Genomic DNA, 16750 nt, shown 5'->3' on the forward strand with positions numbered 1-16750 from the left:
CCAGCCAGGGTACTCTTCACTGTGCATCGAGGGCACAGCTCAGCTACACTCGTGTCTATGGTTGGTCCTAGCTCCATGGGATCAGTAACAATGTCAGGTCTACATATTGTGGGATCTGGGAACTCCATTTATTAGTAACCAGGCCTGACTGCAGTTGCTGTGTGAGAAGAGATTCACTAGGATTTCAGCATTAAAGATTGCAGATGCCATAATCTAGAGCAACAAGCAATTTGATGGAGGAACTCAGTGAGTCAAGCAGTATGTGCGAAGGGAATGGGATTCCTTTCTCCCCACAAATGCTGCTCAGCCCACTGAATTCCTCTGGGTCTAATGGTCATAGACCTTTCCACAGGGTTGGGGGTCCAAAACTATAGGGCACAGATACAAGATGAGAGGGGAGGGATTCAAAAGAGACCCTTGAGGGAACTTCTTTACATTGAGTGTACAGAGTATCTAGAACGAGCTGCCAGAGGACGTGACTCTTAGCAGATATGATCACAAAATTTATGAGGCATATGGATGGGTGCATGGAGGAGAGGGGTTTGGAGGGTCATGCTGGTAACTGGGACTAGCAGCTCCCTGAACTGGTCAGCATGAACTGAAGGACCTGTTGCCATGTTGTATTAATCTATGACTTTAGGAGCAAAGGGTATCTAAGGGGTAATGAATTTTTAATACAGAGAATTTTTAATACAGGTTGGTATATGGAACATATTGCCAGAAGAGGAGGTAGAATCAGATATAAATACTGCATTTAATAGACATTTAGACAGGCATTTAAACAGGCAAGGGATAAAAGGATATGATTCAAATGTCAAATGGGGTTAGTTTAGACGTGTAGAACTGTCAGAATGGTCATAATGGGGCAAAAGGCCTTTTTTCTGTGCCATAACTCTATAAGTAAAGGGAACAATTATTTTAATAATCTGACATCTTGGTTTTTATTCATGCACAAAACTAGATTTACACTGTGAGGTCATCAACCAAGCTCCTTCAAAACAACCGTGGACAGGATATTACAAGATATCGTCAAAGCAATTGAAGTGATGTACTTACAGTTACAAATGCTGAAGCAAGTAATCTTTGAGTATTAGAAGAAACGTTTGGATGGTTACACAAACACAAAATAAAGCTCAAGAAGCGAGAATACATAGACACCGAAAGACCTCATTTATTTTGAGGCTATAAGTAGATGAAAATCGATTACAATCAGCAGGGGGGAGAATGTGGAAGCTTATTGTGAAAGCAAGGAAAGCTGAAAGCAGAGGCTAGGTCATTCTTGGACATTGTACTGCATGACAATGCCATAGTTTAATGATTGAAGAAAGAGAAAAGGTGACATCGGGGAAAGAGGAGAAAAAGACATATGGCTTGTGTAAAATGCATTTAGAAAATGAGTCTTTTTGAGTATACAGTGATATGATATAGTATGTGTGATGAAATGTATGTACAATGCTTCATATTATGAAGTTGGAAGGTGCAAAAATTCACGTGATGGAAAAAATGTCAGTAAAAGTCACTTGTGCTCACATCACATACGTTAACAAAGAAATGACCAAACTGAAAAGAGATCCTATGAAGATTCCATCAGTTCCTTTCAGGCAGATCTTCAAAGATTTAAAGTGCATTTATTATCAACAAATGTATAAGTTATACAGCCTTGTGATTTGTTTGCTTAACAGGCAGCAACAAAGCAAGGAACCCAAAAGAACCCAATTAAAAAAATAAGACCGACTCCCAGTGCCCATAGAGAAAGAAAAAGACCAGAACAAATCAAGAGACATTAGAAGCAAGCAACAACAACAGCATTCCAAACCAAATTGAGTCCTTAGATTCAAATCCACAGAGCAGCTCCGAGAAGGCTCAGAGCTTTGGCATTCAATTCATCGTATTAGTGGGACAAGTCGCTGCAAAGTTTGCAGATACAAAGCACAGCAGCCGGGCATAGTCTCACAACCTTAGCGTCGCAGAAAGAGGAGCCCCTAGACTACCTGGGCCGGCATTTAAGTTGTTCAAACCTCGCACTAGGAACTGGGCCCTGCCGCAGCCAGTCACTCCGGTCCTAGATTTTGCTGCTAGAATCTTGGAGAGAAACCCAATGGAGATTGGGTAACCACTTTGGAAAAACATCTCCATTCCATCAGTGAGGGTAATTGTGAGCTTCCAGTTGCTTGTTATTTTAATTCTCCATTTCGCTCCCACTCTGATCTCTCAGATTTTAGTCTTCTACCCTGTTCCATTGAAGTCCAATGTAAGTTCAAGTAGCAACATCACACCTTTCTACTTGGCATATGACATCATCTCAGAACTTCACATCAAATTTATCAGTTTCATGTAACCAGCCATTCCAGCTTGTGTCAGAATTGGCCGCATCTCATTTCAAATTTCCTTTACTGGCATGGAGCTTTGCATGTGCTTCAGATTGCCAATGATGTTTTCTTTTACCCCCTTTGTTTCCTTTCCCTTAGCTCGGGGGTCGGCAACCTGCGGCTCCCGAGCCATTTGTGGCTCTTTCACCTCTGTGCTGCGGCTCCCTGTGGCTTTGGGAAATAATTGGTCAGTATTTAATTAAAATGTATTTTATGTTAGTTTGTTAGCTTTTGAAATGTAATTCTAAATTTGAAGATTATGGTGATCTTGTACAATCTAAGTGTGGCTGGCACATCCGAAACGGCTCACAATTAGCCAGCATTCCGGCTAAGGGAGATAGCCTACGGGGGTTTGTGAGTACGCGTCTTTTGCAGCATCTGCGTCCATGGGGGCTGGGTTGAGGGAGGCTTAAAAGCAAGGCTGTTTAGTTCGAATAAAGCTATCTTTGACTGCAGTTTACTGACACCGCTACAACGTGTTTTTATCGCTGGCTGTCCAGACGGAAAGTGCTGAAACGCTTTGTCGCGTGTCTGGAAGAAGTGAAAACTTTCCTGGGCAGCAAAGGGCTCACCTTTCCTGAGCTGGAACAGCCAGAGTGGCTGGAAAAGCTACACTTCATGGTAGACATGACAGCGCACCTGAACACGCTGAACACAGCTCTTCAGGGGAAAGGACGCACAGCCCTGCACATGTTGGAGGATGTTTTGGCATTCGAGCGCAAGTTGACGTTGCTTGCCAGAGATTTACAGAAAGGCACTTTGTCTCACTTCCCCAATTTGAGAGAGTTCAAACAAGGTCACGACATGATAATTTCGGAGTATTTACATTCTGCAATCATCGCAATGCAAACATCGTTTGGGAAACGCTTCTGTGAGTTCAGAGAGGAAAAAAACACATTATCCTTCCCGGTCACTCCCTTAAGCATCGATCCTTCCCTACTGAATACGACTGCATTGGCAGGTGTGAGTCAACCTGATCTTGAGATGGAACTGGCCGACATAGCCGACAAAGACATATGGGTGTCCAAGTTTAGACGCTTGACAGCAGACCTTGAAGATGTTGCCCGTCAGAAGGCCGTTCTTGCTCAGAAACACAAATGGAGTGATATTGAAAACCTTCCAAAACCGGACAAACTTGTGTTCGAAACATGGAATGCTATGCCCGACATTTATGTAAACATTAAAAAGTATGCGCTTTGAGTCCTGTCGATCTTTGGATCCACATATGTAAGTGAGCAGGTGTTCTCCAACATGAACTTTATTAAAAACAAACATCGCGCACGCCTCACAGATGACAGCTTGCGATCCTGTGTAAAGATGAAGGTGACGTCATACAGCCCTGATGTGCAGACGCTGTGCGCTGAGGTCCAGGAGCAGAAATCCCATTAACCAAGTATGATAAATATTTTAATTGCCTATTATTTTATGTATATTCATATTTTTTCATTGTTCAGTGAAATAGTCCTTTTATTTTTCAGGCTGACAGCTGGCTGATGTTATTTTTGGTTTGCTGCTGGCGGAAAATTTAAGTTCGGCGTTTTTCATAAATACAAGAAGGACTCAAATAGACATTGAGTATTTTACTTAAAAGTAACTTTCAACCCAATGTCTTTTTTTCGGAGTTCAAAATGTTTTTGTTGCATGCAGAAATGTAATTTCGTTTTCTCTGCAGGAGTTCATCAATTTCATAAATGCAACACATTATAGTTTGTTTATACATAGCATAAAGGCAAAAAAAAACGTTGTATGCAGTGTTATTTCATTTTAAATGTCAAACGGGTTTTGCGGCTCCCAGTGTTTTCTTTTCTGTGGGAAACGGGTCCAAGTGGCTCTTTCAGTGGTAAAGGTTGCTGACCCCTGCCTTAGCTCCTGTGTTTTTTTTAAACTTCCATTTACACCTCCTCCACTTATACCGGCTGTGATTAACAAGACTTCACCAGCCTCTCAGCCAACACCACCGCCACCTGTACCATTCAATATCTCTTGGTCTTCAAACTAACACAATTGTTCCCTTGTCTCTGCAATTCTCCCTCATCTTTGCAATTTAAAAGTTGTTGGATTTTCTATTTTTGCCTAGTTTGATGAAAGCTCATCAGTCTGAAACCTAAACCCTGTTTTTCCCTCCACACATACGGCTTGACTGCTGAGCATTTTTACCAACTCCTTTTTCTTTTCATGGCAAATCACTTGATTCGGACACTCACTTAGTAGGACTTTTAGGGATGATGTCAATAATGGCTGTGTAGAGATGCAACAGTAGTCCGTTACCTTATCTCATTACAGTTATACAATCAAAGTTGAGTTTATAGTCATTGGCACAAGTACATGTATACATGGTGCAATGAAAAACTTACAGCAGCATCACAGGTGCATAGCATCATATAAGCAGCAGCGTTCATTCATTCATTCACAAGAGAAAGATGAATTAAACACAATTAAATACAATTTGTGCAAGAAAGAGTACAATTCAAATGAATTAATTGCAATGCAAAGCAATCAAAGTGCTCATGGTATACTGATTAGGGTTTTGCCAGTTGGTTCAAGAACCAAATGGTTGAAGGGAAATAACTGTTCTTGAACGTTGAGGTGTGAAACTTCAGGTTTCTGTACCACCTGCCTGATGGTATCTGTGAGAAGATTTCATAGTCCAAGCAGTAGAGATCTTTGATGGTAAATATTGCCTTCTTGAGGCAATGCCCTCTACATTTTATATTGCGACATACTTGAAAGCAGAATGCTGTCACAGAAGCATTGTCGTGGTTGATGGGTGTAAATTCAGAAAAAGGGCACATGCAATCTGTCCATGTATACAAGCTGATCTTGTGTATTTATACTGATTGTGCCTGTTATGATTATTGTGTATCTTTTTGTGTTGCAATGGATTCTGAACAGCTGTCCTTGCATTCTCCTTTACACTTGTGCACTGAAGAATGACAATAAATAAATGATCAATCTTGAAGAGCATGATCATGTGAAGAGGGTAGTAAACTCTGTCAAAGGCACAACCCAACCCCCCATTGAGGGCATCTTCAGGAATGTTGTCTCAAGAAGGCAGCAGCCATCACTAAGGACCCCCGCCATCTGGTACGTGCCCTCTTCTCATTATTACCATCAGGGAGGAGATGCAGGAACTTGAAGACCCACACCTCAATGATTCAGAAATAATTTCTTCCCCACCATCAGATTTATGAACAGTCCATGAACACTACCTTGCTGTTCCTCTTTTTTGGCACTGTTTACTGCTTTATTTTCTAATTTATATTTCTGTACTTACTGCTGCCACAAAACAACAGATCTTATGCCATCTAGGTCATTGATAATAGATAAATCAGCTTCTGATCTGAAGATGATTTTCTTGTTACAGGATTGGAAACAGCTGAGCAGACATAAAAAAGCTTTTTTTTCTCAAAATGAGCATGCAATAAACTTTAAAATGCCTTGATACCACAGTCTATCTAGAAAAATTACTACTCCCTTTTTTTTGACTGTCTCTTGAGCTTGAGGGACTTGCTTCCTCTACAGTACTGTGGATTCTTTGGTTGATGAGAGCTATATAGAACTTGCTGGCTCCATCACAGAGGGGACAGGAGGTATTAGTTGGTACAAGGAGGTGGATGGTCTGTTGGGTAGTACACTCCTACCATTTTATGCTGGGCTTCCACAAGCTCTTGTTCAGGGGTTCGCAAGCTGGGGTCCACAGACCTCTTGCTTAATGGTATTGGTACATGGCATACAAAAAGGCTGGGAACCCCTGCTCTAGTTGCATGGACTTGAGGGTCCAAATGTTCCTTCTGCATTTTCAGTGGTCATGCATCAAGGATTTCCAGATATCAACATGACATTATCTTTACTCAGTGTTTTGAGAGTGACTTTGAATCTTCAAGAAGTGGTAATATCGTCCAAGTCCTTGTGAGCCATAAGTTCTCCTGCACAGTTTGTTCTACCAAGTGAACTGCAGAGGGCAGCAGCAAGCCAGCACTGCCCCAGCGTCTCCTCCATTGGGTGACAGCCACAGGTCACCCTCCAGCCCTGGCCTAGGATTCGTCCTCGCCACAATCAAGGCAATACAGCTCACCCACAGTCTTGCAATGAACCAGTGAACAGGACCTGCAGTGTTCTACGTTACCAATGCCCAACAGGGTTTAGTGATCATAATCAAAAACCATCCAAGCTAATCTCTTGCACCGTGCACCTTCTCAGCACAATGGTACACAACAAGTCCAGGTTACAGCACAACAACAGTACACAATAAGTCCAGCACCATTGCTATAGAACTGATCAGATAGTCCCACGATACCTGATGATCATAAAAAAAAGGCATACAAAATGAACAAAAGCACATTTGATTCGATCCGGAGTGCCTGCTGCATCCGAGTACGCTGCCACGCTAGTCTTCATCCTGTCACTCGGTGCTCTATGCTGCCTGCTGTAGATTGTACTGAAGCACAGAAGAAGACCACTCATTAAACCATGATCCTTGTTTCAGGCCTTGTTCTTCTAGCTAAAAATGTGCATTGTCATTGAAGCAAGGTCATTAAATGGAGATGTGAATTTATTGTACCATGCATATTGAGAAAACAGTTTCTAGAAGAGTTTCATATAGAATAAACTTGCATTGTGAGCAAGGAGGCAATTAGTGTGTTGGCCAGGCTTAGTCAAAGATCTCTAAGCTCTAATATGAAAGCCTACAGTCTGTCAAACGAAGGCTGCAAAAGCACTTTTACAGAGTTGGAAGTGGCCAACAAAACCTTTCCAAGCATTAGAACTGAAATCACTAAATTGCTGCAGGAAGCGAGTGAGAGAATATCAGAGTTACAAGATTATAAGTAAATAACAGAAGTTGTTCCAGTGGAAAATGTGAGAGAAACAACACAAGGTTCTGCTAAATCCAATCAAGATCTTCTTCAAGGAAGGGACGGATACAGCACTAACATGTGTGCCTTTGAGATAAATAAAGAAGCCAATGAATAAGGTAAATCTGTATGTAATGTGAATATATGATTTTTTCAACTAAAGGAAAAGCAATAATTTACATGTATTCCATACTGTATCGCCTTGCCTAATAAAGTGGCCACTGTGGGCTGTAGTCCATCCAGTTCAAGCTTTGACATGTTATGTGTTCAGAGATGCTCTTCTGCACACCATTGTTGTAGCATGTGGTTACTTGAGTTACTGTTGCCTTCCTGTCATCTTGAACTAGTCTGGCCATTCACCTCTGACCTCTCTCATTAACAAAGCATTTTTGCCCACAGAACTGCCATTCACTGGATTTTTTTTTTTGTTTTTTGCACCATTCTCTGTAAACTCAAGAAACAGTAGAGCGTGAAAATTCCAGATCAGTAGTTTCTGAGATACTCAAACTACCCTGTCTGGCACCAACAATTATTCCACAGTCAAAGTCACTTGGGTCACATTTCTTCCCCATTCTGATGTTTGGTCTGAACAACAACTGAACCTCTTGACCATGTCTCCATGCTTTTATGCTTTAACTTGCTGCCACATGATTGGCTGATTAGATATTTACATTAATTAGTCATGCAGGTGTACCTAATAAAGTGGCCATATAGTGCATAAAAGCATGCAGACATGGTCAAAGGGTTCAGTTGTTCAGATCAAATGTCAGAATGGGGAAGAAATGTGATCTAAGTGACCAGGGAATAATTGTTGGTGACAGATGGGGTGGCTTGAGTATCTCAGAAACTGCAGATTCCCTGGGATTTTCATGCAGTCTTTAAAGTTTACAGAGAATGGTGTGAAAAACAAAATGAAAGAAATCCAGTAAGCGGCAATCTGTGGATGGAGAGAGAGGTTAAAGAAGGTTGGCCAGACTGGTACAAGCAGACAAGAAGGCGACAATAACTCAAATAACCATGCATTACAATAGTGATGTGCTGAAGAGCGTCTCTGAATGCACAACACATCAAACCTTGAAGTGGATCGGTTACAGCAACAGAAGACCATGCACATACAAAAATACACTCAGTGGACACTTTGTTAGCCACTGACTGTTTATCTGACATGTACATATGTATAACATCAGACATACGTGTGTTTGACATGTACATATGTATGTGCAAATAGATGTTGCTGGTTGAATAAATCAGTCACACATTTCTAATAACTTCTCGTGTTTCTTTGTTTTGCTCTTTTTGTCTGCATTGTCTGGATTTAAAATATTCAGCAGCCACATACATTGCACTCTTCCTCGTGTGGCTCAGTGTGCACAGTCTTGCCTGGGAGTCGGATGTTTCTGGGTTCTGGTCCTGCTTCAGAGACTGAGCACAGAAGCCCTGGCTGAATCTTCTGTGCATACTGATGGAGTGGTACACTGTCTTTTGGATGAGAAGTGAAACCGAAGCCCCATCTGCTCTCTTCAAAGTGCATGTAGGATCCCAGAGCACTATTTAAAAATAGTCGGAATTGTTATCGTGTGCAGGCCAATATTTATCTTTGTCAGCATCATCACAAGATTATCTATTCATCATTGCATTCCCACTGCATCTTCAACTTTGAGATACTGACTCTACTTAAAAGATAATTCACTGGCTGTAAATTACTTTTGGATATTTCGAAGAGGATGTGGAAAGAGCTAAATAGACACTTCCTCTTTTATCTCTTTCTAAATCATTCTTGTTGTTATTCCCTACATTCATTTGGATGTTAACTGATCGCATTAATTTAAGGATTTTTTTCTTTTTACTATTTGTTCTGTCACACCTCTACCTTTTCTTGTAAACTAATTGGATAGCCAGTTCTGATAAAACCTAAAATGGTAACTGTTTCCTATTTCACAAGTTCTGGCAGACCTGTAGACTGTTTCCAGCACTTTTCGTTTTTAATTCATTTAAGTGCACTGTTGATTAAATGTACAGGCGGTTTCCACCAACTTCCTCTTAGGCTGACCCTCATGATAACTTTCTCCTGTTGGTTCCAAGGTGGCTGAGTCCAATATGAGACCTTCAGACATGGTGCAGCAGGTAGATGAGGAATGTGGGTGAATAATTAAGAAGAAGGTGCAATCATTTTGCTGTTTTTTACCAGGCGTTCATGTGGTCCTGATGAAGGAACTTGAGGTCCACAGTCCCAACCCAAATGCATCTCCTTACTAAGGGTCTTGGGCCAGGGATTTTCAGGAGTTGGCAGGGATGTCATACTTTTCAAGTAGAACACCCTTGAATCATTCCTCTGTTTTCTTGAAAATCTCTAGCTATAGCGTGGGTGGGAGCTGTATATGTATTGACTGAGTGCATTTAGTCTTCCCTTGCTGAGGACCCTGACCTGGCTCATGTACCCTTTGTGGGTCTGGGAGATCTTGCAGAGACAGCGTTCTCTCCATTATCTCCAGTGCCTGCTAATTCATGCCTCATGATTGTTGTACAAAGTTCAAAGTAAATGTCAAAAGAGCAATGTTATGATAGTCATGGGGAATTTCAATATGCAGGGAAAATCAGATTGGTGCTGGATCTGGGGGGGGGGGGTGCGTGGGAGGGGAAATTGTAGTATGCCTACAAGCTGGGTTTTGAAAGCAGCTTGTGTTTGAGCCCACGAGGGAATCAGCTATTCTAGATTGGGTATTATGCAATGAACTAGAATTGGTTAGAGCGCTGAAGGTAAAAGAACTCTCAGGAGAAAGTGATCATAATATGATAGAATTCACCCTGCAATTTGAGAAAATGAAGCTAAAGTCAGATGTATTAGGATTACAGAGGAGTAAAGGGAATTAGTATGAAGAGCAGAAGCATGAGAGATGTGCTGGCCAAAACTGATTGGAAGGGAATACTAACAGGGTTGACAGCAGAACAGCAATGGCTGGAATTTCTGAAAGGAATTCAGAAAGCCCAGGATAGATACATCCCAAAGAAAAAGAAGTATAAAGAAGTATTTTAAAGGTAGGATGATGTAACTGAACTGACAGAAAACTCAAAACCAACATTAAAGCCAAAGAGGGGGCATATAATAGAGTAAAAAATTAGTGGGAACTTAGAGATTTGGGAAGGTTTTAAAAACCAACAGAAGACAACTAAGGAAGTCATTAAGAAGGAAAAGGTGGAATATGAAAGTAAGCTAGCCAATAATATTAAAGAGAAGAACAAAAAGTTTCTTCAAATGCATGAAGTGTAAAAGAGAGGTGAGAGTCAATATTTGACCACTGGAAAATTATGCTGGAGAGGTAGTAATGAGAAACAAGTAAATGGCAAATGAACTGATGAAGTATTTTGCATCAGTCTTTACTGTGAAAGACACGAGCAATATGCCAGAAGTTTGAGAGTGGTGGGGTGCAGAAGTGGGTGAAGTTGCTGTAACTAGGGAGAAGGTGCTTGGGAAACTGAAAGGTCTGAAGGTAGATAAAGTCACCTGGACCAGATGGTGTACACGCCATTTTTCTGAAAGAGGAGGCTGAAGAGATTGTGGAGGCATTAGTAATGATCTTTCAAGAAGCAGTGGGTTCTGGCATGTTTCCAGGGGACTGCAAAATTGCAAATGTCACTCCACTCTTCAAGAAGTGATACAAGCAGAAGAAAGGAAATTATAGGCCAGTTGTTCTGACTTCAGTGGTTGGGAAGATGTTGTTGATTGTTAAGGATATAGTTGCATGGTACTTGAAGGCACATGATTAAGTAGGCCATTGTCAGCATAGTTTCCTCAAGGGAAAATCTTGCCTGACAAATCAGTTGGAATTCTTTGAAGAAATAACAAGCAGGACAGACAAAGGAAAATCAATGGATATTTTGTACTTGGATTTTCAGAACACCTTTGACAAGGTGCGATATGTGAGGCTTCTTAACAAGTCAAGAACCCCATAGTATTACAGGAAAGGTACTAGCATGGATAGAGCATTGGCTGATTGGCAAGGGTAGCAATAACGAGTTTTTTCTGGTTGGTTGCTGTGGTAAACTATGTAAACCCGTCTGGACACGCCCCTCTGCTGACTGCTCCTGTGGCTCCTCCCACAGACCCCTGTATAAAGGCGATTGGGGCACTGTTCCTCCCTCAGTCTCCGAGATGTCGTGCCCCCTTTTTGCTGCAAATAAAAGCCTATCATTCACTTCCTGTCTCCGAGAGTTATTGATGGTGCATCAGTTGCCAGTGACTAGTGGTGTTCCATGGGGTCTGTGTTGGGACTGATTCTTTTTATGATTTGTATGAAGGAATTTGTGGCTATGTGGCCAAGTTTGTGGACCACACAAAGATGGAGGCATAGGTAATGTTGAGGAAGCAGACAGACTACAGATTAGAAGATTTGGCAAAGGAGTGGCAGATGGAATACATTGTTGGAAAGTGTTTAATCATGCACTTTGGTAGAAGAAATAAAACTATTTCCATGGTCCAAATGGCCTAATTTTGCTCCTATATCTTATAGTCTTAAATTTATTATCAAAGTATACTGAGATTCATTTTCTTGTGGGCATTTTCAGTAAATACAAATAAACACAACAGAATCAATGAAAAACTGCACACCAAGATGGACAAACAGCTAGTGGGCAAGGAAGACAGAGGTCCCTGCGTCCTGGTAGACTATGAGCTTTGAACCGAATGTAAAGTCTAGCTATTCAAATACTTCTCTTCAAATGAAAGAAGAATCCATTGGTGCATCAATGAATGTCATCTTTGATGTTCACCCACACAAAAGGGTTGTTCACAAGATGACATCTGTGCCTTTATATGTTTAATCATGGACCTTCTTTGTCGGATCGATGGAGCTTTGCAACGTGGGCAGGTTGTTTAAAGTCCTTTGCTTTGCAGATGTTAAATGAAGATCCTATTCTTCAGTGAATAAATGGTGATGACTCAGAGCTTAGCCTCTAACTACACGCTGCTGCAAGTATCATCTGTCTACTATTGCTCGATGACTGGGGTTGGGGTGGCTTTGAACCTGCTGTGGGAGCAACATTGATTGTACAGTTTCCCCACTGGTCTCCCTCCTGGCACTTACCCTTACAAGCAGAACAAGTACTACATCTGTCCCTACTCCACCTTCCTCACTACCATTCAAGGCCCCAAACAGTCCTTCTGGGTGAGGCGACACTTCACCCGTGAGTCTGCTTGGGTTATCTGCTGCATCCGGCACCCCTGGTATGGCCTCCTGTGAGACCTGACTCAGATTGGGGGATCGCTCCACCCGGCACCTACAGAGAAAGCGGGACCTCCCAGTGGCCACCCATTTCAGTTCCATGTTCCATTCCCATTCTGACAAGTCAGTCCATGGCATCCTCCACTGTCAGGATGAGGCCACACTCACCTTGGAGGAACACACCTTGTATTCCATTTGGGTAGCCTCCAATTTGAAGGCATGAACATCTATTTCTTGAACTTCTGGTAATGCCCCCTCTCCTTCATCATCTCCCATTTCCATTTCCCCCTCTCACCTTATCTCCTTACCTGCCCATCGCCTTCATCTGGTGCTCCTTCTTCTGCCCCCACTTTCCTTTTATCCATGGCCTTTTGTCCTCTCCTATCAGACTCCTTCTTCTCCAGTCCTATAACTCTTTCACCAATTAACTTCCCAACTCTTTACTTCACCCCTCCCCCTCCCCCACTCCCAGTTTCACCTGTCACCCTGTGGTTCTTCCTCCCCTACCCCAACTTTCTTACACTGACTCCTCATCTTTTTTTTCTCCAGTCCTGCTGAAAGGTCTTGGCCAGAAACATCGACTGTTTACTCTTTTCCATAGATGCTGCCTGGCCTGCTGAGTTCCTCCAGCATTTTGTGTGTGTTGCTTTGATTTCCAGCATCTGCAAATTTTCCCTTGCTTAGAATCTACAATAACGTCATTTTGTTAGATGAGGAAACAAAGGCTTGGGGAGATATTAGACACATGTTAATTTATTGAAATTCAATATGATACAACATTCACAGCCCATACTCCCATTGACAGTTGCTTAATCCAAGATAAATTACAGCTGGGGACCCTTACAAGCAGGAAAGATCATAAATCATAAGTTTATAGGCATTATATCCAATTACTTTTTTATATTTATTATTTTTTAGAGTGTAGGCACATCACACAGTATTGAAAATCATTAGAGGAGACCATGTTATTGTTCATTTTGCAAGGTTTCAAGTACTTGCATTGTAGGAATATTGAAATGGGTGACAAGTCACCATCTAACACATAAGAAATCACTGCAATTTTAGATAATGGATAAACATTATCTGTTTTACTCAAATCTTCCAATTGGCAATGTTGTATAAACTATTCACATTAAAATGATTGATTATCCACTGAATTCAATAGATCGTTTTATATTCCAATGGCAACTGTATGCTCAGAAGGTAAGTTTCTATTAGAGCTCGGGTGGTGTTCATGTTTGAAACAGTGAGGTTTCAGTCCGGTTCTGACACCGGCTGTCTGGGGCAGGGTTGATATGGTTAAGTTTGCACTGACGTGGAGCAGGAGTTTCCAACCTGGGGTCCACACACACCCATTGGTCCTTGGCATAAAAGAGTTTGGGGACTCCTGACTTAGAGTGATTAATGCCGGTGTAAAGGATACCATGGGGAGGGTGGACTCCAAGGTGTGAGGCCCGGTCTGTTTCTACAGTCATACGAAGCGTCATTGGGGGCTGACTGACCACCTGCCAGTCGGAAGCAGCTCACTGCCCATGGCGCAACTGGTGTGGAGTTCCGCATACTGCCTGCCAGGCTCATGACAAAATAAAGTGCTTGCCTCTGCTTCAAGATTAGAAAGGGAAGGGCCTGGGATCATCTGTGCAGCCTAGAAATCCACCCTCTGCCCCTCAATTATCCCAAAGGGAAGTGTTTCTGTGATTAGATAGGATACTAACCAGTGGCTCAGCCAATGAGTTGGAGACAGAGCTTAACTTAGCTCTTGGTTGATTGTTCAGCAAAGAAAATCAATTTACCCAGAAAACAAAGCGTAGAAATTCAAAGATTCAGCAGCCTATTTACTATCGAAGTATGTATCCGTATACACCTCTGAGATCTGTCTTCTCCAGATAGCCACGAAACAAAGAAGGAACATGAAAGTAATTTAGAGAGAAACATCAAACCAGCTCCCCCCCACACACACAAATAACAGTATCCTGATCATTAACCCCTAAACCCCCTCCCTTCGCACAAAACGGGAACAAGAACATTGACCCTCATATCCCCCACCCCCACACGAAATGCAACAAGAACATCAACCCTGAAATACCCCTCCCACCACACATAAAGACGGGAACATTGACCACCCCCCATATCCCCCTCCCCCGCACAAGGGAATATTAACACCCCCCACTAACTCCCTCTCCTCACACAACAAAATGGAAAAGGAACGAGCAAGAAGCACAGAATATAAAAACCATAAATCTGAAAAAAGTCTACAGTCCACAATAATCCAATCCATAACTCAGAACTAGGGTAACATCCTCCACTATTGAAAGAGAGGGACACCACATGAGGCAGGGGCCTACCCGCCTGCCACAGTGAGCCACACAGCGATAGGCCACCCGCAGATCCCCTTTCCGGCAGCGATCAAAAGGGGTGCAGTCGGTGTTGAATTCTCTCTTGCCTTCCGCATTTGCCTCTGTCTCAATTCTCCTCAACACCTTAATTGATGATTAATGGACGCTTTAAATGGTGAAATGAAGACAAACATTGGCGAACATCCATCTCGAAATTTCTTTGCCTCAAGGCCATCCAAGTCTGTGCTTGCTTCCCTGAATCTTCTCGGAGACGGCAAAGCACGAAATCGCTCAGTCAATTCCCAAACTGTAAATCGCAGGCTCTAACGGTCTCAGAAGCACTTTTAAGATGAAAAACAGATCTAAAAGAAGTAAAACTGAAATTTTTATGGGCTATCTAGAAGATGTCAAAATTACAACCCCACATTAAAGCAATGCACTCTCTGCTGTGGGCTGCTCCAACAATTTTTTTCAATCGGCTGTGACTGCAAACTTCTGAAGTCCCTGAGGCCTCAGTTGCTAACACTGCATGAAGGAGTGTTAATACAACCCCTGTAGAACGTAACATCAGATAAGCAGCATTTACAAGGAACAGGAAAACTAAGTATAAATGATGCACAATTTTTATAGAAATCACCAACTCAAACAGAAAAAAGTCAATTTTTGTGCAAACTGATCAAAGTGGTTTTAGCCTTGCTAAATTGTAGTGATTAAAGTTTTTCAGTTCAAGAACCAAATGGTTGAATGCAAGTAACTATTCTTGAACCTGGTGGTGTTGGACTTCATGCTTCTGTACTTCCTGCCTGAAGGTAGCTGAAAGATGACAGAGTCTGTATGATGAGGTCTTTGATAATGGATGTTGTCACCTTGAGACAGCACCCCTTTAAATACTTACAATGTTTGGGGAGGATGTGCCTCTAGTACACTGGGCTGAATCCATTACTCTCTGCAAGTTCCCATACATTTGAACTGCCATACCAGACCAAATTGCAACCAGTCAGATACTTTCAACAGTATATCTGTAGGGAAGAGTGTCTGCTTTAGTGGGGATGTGGAAACCATGAGGGATTATTGGGTGCATGGAATTGGAAAGTCAAGAACAAGGGTGATCGGATGGTTAGGTCCAGAGGCCATCATTAATATGTTTAAACCCAAGCAGGAATCCATTTAAAATTTGAAAGAGAAATTATGTCAGAAGATACAGCAATTAAAGCACTTTCTCTGGAAAATGTAGTGGATAGTTACATATGAATTACGTGTTTAAAATCCTTCTCAGCCAGTTACGGTAGTGAAATTACTAAGCACAGTGGACAGGAGAAGTTCACAATTATTCATGTCTAATAGAGAGTAGCATTTTCACTACATACAGTTAAATGGAGAGAAAATACAAAAACCTGAAGTGCAAAGGGACTTGAGAGTCCTCCTGCAGGATTCCCTAAAGGTTAATTTGCAAATTGAGTTTGTGGCGAGGCAGACAAATGCAATGTTAGCATTCATTTCAAGAGGATCAGAATATAAAAGCAAGGATGTGATGTTGTCACTTTGTAAAGCAGTGGTGAGGCCTCTCTTGGAGTATTGATTGCTGTTTTGCACCTCTTAGAAAGGATGTGCTGAAACTAGAGAAGGTTCAAAGGAGGTTCACAAGAAATATCTGTTTGTAATATTGTTGGATCTTAGGGTTCGTTTACTTCTAGAAGTGAAAAAACACATGCGTGCAAAGGTGATTGCTTGCATTATAGACTTCACTAGGAGGGCTTATTAACTTTATTGCTGTTTGCCTCCCATAATGGATTAGTTCAACTTATTATTAAGTAGAGTATCTTTCACTTATGAAGTCTTTGCTGCTTCTCTGGAGTTCATTACATCTACCCTGAATGGAATATTTGTGCCCTGAATGAGTTACTACAGCTGCCAATTAGCATCAGGTAACAAACAAGAATAAAATAAGGAAGTATTTGTAGCAGTTACTTGAA

Source organism: Hypanus sabinus, chromosome 2, assembly GCF_030144855.1.
Source record: "Hypanus sabinus isolate sHypSab1 chromosome 2, sHypSab1.hap1, whole genome shotgun sequence".
In the NCBI taxonomy this organism is placed as follows: domain Eukaryota; kingdom Metazoa; phylum Chordata; class Chondrichthyes; order Myliobatiformes; family Dasyatidae; genus Hypanus; species Hypanus sabinus.